Below are 7,008 nucleotides of genomic sequence, written 5' to 3' on the forward strand. Positions count from 1 at the left end.
GGTAACCAGGTCTCCCGTTTCGTTCCAGAGATGGCCCACATTTTCCCTTGTCTTCCTTTTATCTCCAATGTACCTACAGAATATTTTCTTGTTGCCCTTGATGTCCCTGGCCAGATTTAATTCTGTCAGGGCTTTAGCTTTCCTAACTGGCTGCTCAGACAATTTCTCTGTATTTCTCCCAGGCTACCTGTCCTTGCTTCCACCCTCTGTAGGCTTCCTTTTTGTGTTTGAGTTTGTCCAGGAGCTCCTTGTTCATCCCTGCAGGCCTCCTGGCGTTTTAGTTTTTGCCCATCTTTGTTGGGATGCATCGCTCCTGAGCTTGAAGGAGGTGATCCTTGAATACTACCCAGCTTTCTTGGGCCCCTCTTCCCTCCAGGGCTTTGTCCCATGGCACCCTACCAAGCAGATCCCTGAGGAGGCCAAAGTCTGCTCTCCTGAAGTCCAGGGTAGCGAGCTTGCTGTGCGCCCTCCTCGGTGCCCTAAGGATCTTGAACTCCACCATTTTGTGGTCACTGCAGCCCAGGCTGCCCTTGAGCTTCACATTCCCCACCAGCCCCTCCTTGTTGGTGAGAACAAGGTCCAGCATAGCCATCGTCAGCTCCTCTACCACTTGGAGAAGGAAGTTATCATCAGCCAAGGGCCTGGTAATCTAAGTAAGCAAGGTGGGGCAGGAACTTCATCAACCAGCTTTTAGACATGGCTTTGTGCCAGTGTCATTAAAGTTGGGTTGGTTATGACCTGTATCGCTTTTGCTGGGAAATGGTGGGTTTCTGGACCAGCATACACGGTGATGGGTCCTCCCAGATTCTGTTTTGCTGTGGTTACCCAACCAGGTCCCTGACCAGGACTGTTTTCTGAGCTCTCATCTCTTTCATTTCTATCTCCTGAGGTATCATTTAAGCACTTCTCTCTCTGCTGGCTGAGGAGGCACAGAGGAGCCATGATGATACACCCTGCTGGGACCCAACCTGTATCTCTAAGCAGTGCATACCTACTCCAAAGCAAGAGTGAGAACGTGCCAGCCAAGAGGAACAAGCTACCCAACTTCCAGCTCCAGGAACAGCATTCATCTCCTTAAAGGTGCCTCTGTTCAGCTACTTGAAGAGACACTACAGAGCAGCCCCATTCTGACACATTGCCCCCACAGCAAGGGTCTAGGCTGAGCTGGTTGCCTAAGCTTCATTGATGGAGAAGGATTGCCACCTCTAGCTGGCAATTGATGCTACAGGTATTGGGTAGTATTTTAGGATGAGAGTTTCCACCTCAGAGCCTCCAGTCACTACTTTGGGAGGTTTCCAAAGGCCAGAGATAGGCAGAGTAAAGCTTCTCCCAGTGCTAAACAGACTTGACTTGTTAATAGCCAGACTTAAATTTGCTGGAGACTTGATCTTAATCTGCTTTATGATCACAAAATGAACACAGCTAGGTATAGGAGTGGGTGGGTGGGAATCAAAAGGAGACATGAGCTTGTATAGGAAGGTGTGGTAAAACAGGTGTGTTATCTCTGGGAATGAGCATAGAGTCATACCAGTAAAGAAAACACATCCGTGGACAGAGGGAAAGTGGACTTTAATGTCCCAGAATATCTATCCGGGATTCCTTCTACTGCTCCACAGCAGGTGCTCCACAGGCTTGTGCCATGCGAAAGATGGGGGCAGGCTGCAGCATCCCCCCCTCCCAGGTTTTGAGTTTAGAAAAAGGACGATCTGCAGGCAGAGGCTCAGGCCCTGTGACTCCTGTCGGGCAGCTGCAATCTGACTGCAGGGCAGAGCCTGGCTGGATCATCGTGGTTCACTGCGCTGGCCCTGTTGGGAAAACAAAGCGTCTATCCGCTATGGGGCTTCTTCCTTGTCATTGCCCTGGGAGATAAGAGCCTTCATTATGTGATGGAAGCTTTAACAAGAGGGCTGGAGAGAGCCAGATTGCGCAACCATCTGATCTTAACGGGAGTTTTATAGCAAACTTGGAGGCCAGGGACTTACAGTGCTTTTCTCTGGCACAAATCATCAGTGCTACATGAGGTATCAGCTTATCTAATGAAACTGTACTCTACTGGTGGGATTTTCCTTTATCGTGATGCATATCTGCTCCCACCATCAGTATGTTGTCAGATTATGCCAGCAGAATCCATTTTATTCTTTAATAATTGCTTGAAAGTTTATTTTATTTTATTGAGCTGGGTTATCATTAGAGCTGACATCTTATCTCCCTCCCTGATCACGTAAGGATTTGTGTCAGGAGTATATGCTCTCCAGCATGACATCTCCATGCTAATCTTGTGGCTGCAAGGGTTTTCCTTTTTCCTTTCCTGCTGCCCTCCCCTGCTTGTCCAGGTGAACATGGTGGAGTCGCTCATTCGGGAGTATGTGCCGCAGCTGCCAGTGCCCTGTGTTGCCAGAGCCAGCGCATCGTGTGCAGTGGCAATGTCTGAACGCCTGGCCAGTTCCTCCAGTGGCACCAGTACGAGCGAAATGGAGACCCCCAGAGAGGATTTATTTACAAAACAAAACACACAGTGCTGGCAAAACTGTGGTTTTATCAATACACTTAAACGCACAGAGCACCTGTAAACTGTCTCCTTAGCTGTGTGGCTTCAGATTCAAAGTCTTTACTATAAATGTGCAGAAACCCTTTCCTGGAGTGCCTTGGCTTGTCACCACCCTCCTGGGCCACTGGCTCCAGCCACAGGCACACAGTGGTCTCAGGACCTGCTCAGCAAATGCACCCTGTGCATGGTCTAAGATGTCTCAGAAAATCACTGCTCAGTGGCAAAAGCTTGTGACAACATGATCCGGCCAAGGACGAGGGAACGTGTGCTTCCCTGCATGTAGCTGGCAGTCAGCTCCAGCAGGATGAAGCCAGCCTCTCATGCCAGACCTGAGGATATTTTGCTCGCAGACTCAGACCTACTCCTTTGGATCACATCACTTGCACAGTTTGGTGACAAAATCCTTTTGCACCGTATGAGCTAGCGGCAGCTCAGGTCTACATGCCTGTTAGTTTCACAGGTCACAGCCCACTGGGGCGAGAAACTCGCTGCCTCTTGGAAAGGTGATAGATCCTCAGTCCCTCTGGAGGCAAGGTCACTGTCAGTGCTGTGCTCTTGCACTGCATCTTATGGGTGTCCTCTGTGGCGGTGTGCAGCTGAGAGCCACAGGGTCCCTGAGCCTGGAGGCACCTCCAGAGGTCACCTTGTCCAACCCCTGCTCAAAGCAGGGTCACCTAGAGCCTGTTGCCCAGGGCCATGTCCAGCTGGGATTGGGGGATCTCCACAGATGGATGCTCCACAACCTCTTCGGGCAACTGGTTCCAGTGTTCAGCCACCCTCAGAGTGAAAAAGCATTTTTATTCTGTTTCAGTGGAATTTCCTGTGTCTCAGTGTGTGCCCATTGCCTTGCCTTGTTCCCCCATCAGGTATTTATACCCAGGGATAGGACCCCCTGAACCTTCTCTTTCCTCAGCTCTTGCACTGGTCAAAACTGTGTTGTCAGGCCAGGCACAAATGGGATTGCACTTGAGCCTGCTCCTAATGCCCACAGGTTCCTCCCCCGGATCACCCCATCTCAAGCGCTACTCGGAGCCACGGGTCCTGGCGTCATGGGATTGTGGCCATGTCCAGCTGGGATTGGGGGAGCCACGGGTCCTGGCGTCATGGGATTGTGTGCTTGATTTTAAAAAGGCAGGAGTTTCATGAGCACGGGAACAAATGGAGCTTGATTCCCTGTGATTTTCTGCCTTGTGGATGACTGCGTTCAGTGTTGAAGGAGGTGCACATCTCACTGAAGTGTTCCTTGTGGATGAGGATGGGGGGGATGAAGGCACTGACTTGAGTGTGTGACACAGCCCTCCCCTCCATGGGACACTGGCAAGGTCCTGGCCCTCTACATGTCCACCTTTTACCCTGATGGCTGTAGAAATGTGGCTCACATCTCCAGACACAGAGTGTAAATCAAAGTGGTCCAACTTTTCCAAGCCCTCACATTTTTTGAGCTAGCAAGTTGGAGGGGGAAGTTGGAGAGACGCCTGATGCTGTTTCTTTGAGTAGGGGGGTGTGCAGTATTGGTACCTCACCTTCCAGTGCGGGGGTGTCAGGAGTGTCTCCTGACACACATCCCCTCCCTTCCTGCAGGGATGAGGGTTGTAATGTTTGCCCACCTCTGTTGGCTCTTCCCAAATGTGCGTGAAACCTCCGTCCACTTTCATCCCAGCCTGGCAGCAGTCCTGCTTGCTCAAGGTGGGCAGAGGGAGGGAGACCAGAGCCAGGGCCCCTGCCAGGGACAGGGGCATGCCTGCCTGCAGCTGTTGCCTGTCCTGCTGGTGCGGTGCTGCCAGCCTACCTATTGGAGGAGCACCCAGCCACCTGGAGCACCAGCCAGCTCCTGCTCAGCCAGCACTTGGGGACGTAGAAGGAAACTGGGAGCGCTGCGGGAGAACTGGAGGGACTGGGGCAGGACCATGAAGCAGGGGGAAAAGGGATGGGGGTTGCATGGGGGCAGCTGCTGGGAGGTGGGAAAGTCTATAGGAGATCAGGCAGGAGACCGTACGGCACATCCAGAGGCGTGTCCAGCTGCCCGGCCACTGCAGGGACTGAAGCAGTTTGAAGCCATTGCCAAACGGGCAGACCTGCTTGTCCCTTGAGGGCAGAAAGCAGCAGCTTGGTGGCTGTACCATCTCTCTGCGCTGTGGGTGCTCCCATCCCACCGCCCACTCCCAAGTCTGGCCTGTCCCAGCTTCTTTGGAGTTTTCAGAGCAGGGGTATCAGTAAGCCACCCCAAGAAATAACCCCTATTAATTAGCACTTCACCTGTACGCAGAAATTGTGCCCTTTGCAAAACATGTACAGTGACTATTTCTAAGCCTGAACGGTCTCTGTGTGCAAAAGAGTGTTCAGTCTGTTTGTGACCCCTTTGTTGCCTGGCTCGAGGGCATGCCACAGCCATACACAGAGAAGGAGCTATTTCCTCTCCTTGGTTTTACACTGGGTGCCATTCAACCTAATATTCTCTTCTTCTCCCATGGGACAAACTGGATGGCAATTCCTGGTTTCCCATCTTGGTGTTTTATAGATATTACATACACGTATGTGTGTAAACCCCCCCCCCAAATGCGTAAATGTATTTTTTATTTAATATTTTCTGTATTTCCTCTAATTCCCTTCTTTTGGTGAAAGGCCAGCCTGCACTGCCTCTGCACAGCACGCCCTGGCCAGCTCTCCTCTTCTTTGTGCACACTGTGAAGGTGAATATGTCGGGCTTAGCCATGGCATCTTTAGCCACCTTTTCCTTCTGAATCGTTTTCCTGCTGTGTGAGCCATTGTCTCCTCGGCCATGGCAGACCACTAACACGAGTGGCTGCAGGGAGGCCAGCACAGCCATCCTGCTGCCTCTGCCTGCTCCTCATGGCTTTGCACCTGCCACTGTCCTCCACCACTGCCTCTTCCACCAACTTGCCTTTGCTGGCCCCTTCTGAAGTGCTGCACAGTGTCCGTCAGTCTGCCTGACCTGGGGATGCCTTGTAGCCTTTCCTTGCTCTACCACACTTTGCTTCACCCCGGAGTTTCAGATCACTAATTAATCGGTCTCTCATCCATGACCTGGCATCTTTCCTGTTATCTGGACACCCTGGTGAAAACTGAGCTATAAATTCTGTTTTTACCATCTGGTTTGTTTGAGACAGGCCTGCAGACCATTTCAGCCCTGGGAAACTTTGCAGAGCTCTGCAAAACCAGATGAATGGATGCCACGTTTTCCTCCACTTGCTGGCAGGCAGCCGGGCTGCTGCCGGAGGAGCAAGGACCCTGGGTATGTCCCAGCCAGGTCTGGCGCCAGCTTTTCTTTCTCCTGTGCAAACTTGCAGGGGTTTGCCTTAGCAGCTAGCACATCGATGCTGTCACATCTGGAAAAGCCTTGTCATGGGAATAGCCTCCCCAAACACTGTTTTCACATTTTCCCTGTGCAAGGCTGTTCGATTCCCAACGCTTTGCTTTTATTTTTTCCTGCCAGTAGGCTTGGCACAAAGAGAGCCAGCTGGCCATCTGAGTCAGCAGGCAGCCATAGGAGATGTGTCTGAGCTTCGCCCAGCCTCTTCGCCCTCGTGCAAGCCACGGGCCAATGCCAGCGGGGCCACGGAGCTGCTGTGAGCTGAGCAGCCGCCTCTGCCAGTGACTCTAGGGAGCGTGCTCCACCAGAGGAGGTGGAAATGCCACCCTCTTGGGTACAGCAGGAGTTTGATGAGATTTTAGGAGGGCGTGTCAGGGCAGGACAAAAACAACCACTGACTTTCACTATATGAAGGTGATGTCTTTTGAAATACAAGTCACCCCTGGCAACGCTTGCAGGTCTCTGGAGGATACAGGAGTGTGGAGGTATGGCAGCTCCTTGCAAAAAGAATGGCTGGGTGTCTGTCTGTCCATCCCATCCCATCCGATCCCATCTGATCCCATCCATGCATCCTGACTTTTGAGGAGGAGCCATGGCTCTCCAGGGAGTGCTGGGGGTGAGAACCAATTTCCCAGGGGTTTACATCAGCCTAGACTAGAAAAGCACTTGCCAAAGGGCTGGTGGCGGAACCAAATCCAGCCAAACTTATGCCCACCAAATTCATTGGTCACTTCTCAGAGCAAAGCGTGCTTGTTGGGATCCAGCTGGTTAATTAATAACTCTGCCGTGGGGCATGGCTGCGTTCCCGTATCAGGATGTGCCATGTGACTCCAGGGACAAAGCTGGGCACGAGCAGTGGCCCTGGGACCTGCACGCCTGAGCAACATGACCTGCAGGTCTGTGCCAGTGGCTCTGCACGCCCCTTGCTCATGGGGAGCAAGGCTGGGCCGGCTCTCCTGCCCAGAGCCCCTCAGCAGTCCCTGCCCCATGCCATGGGGGAAGAGGCTGGATGTGCTGCTGCTTGCCTGTGCACCGCTCACCTCCTCTTTGCCTCCCTGGGGTAAACATGGTCATGTCCCACTGTGGTGGTGCTGACTGCTCTTGGGTTGGGTTCCTGCCATTGCAAGAG

This window comes from Aptenodytes forsteri, unplaced genomic scaffold (genome assembly GCF_000699145.1).
Source record: "Aptenodytes forsteri isolate BGI_AS27 unplaced genomic scaffold, ASM69914v1 Scaffold203, whole genome shotgun sequence".
NCBI lineage: Eukaryota > Metazoa > Chordata > Aves > Sphenisciformes > Spheniscidae > Aptenodytes > Aptenodytes forsteri.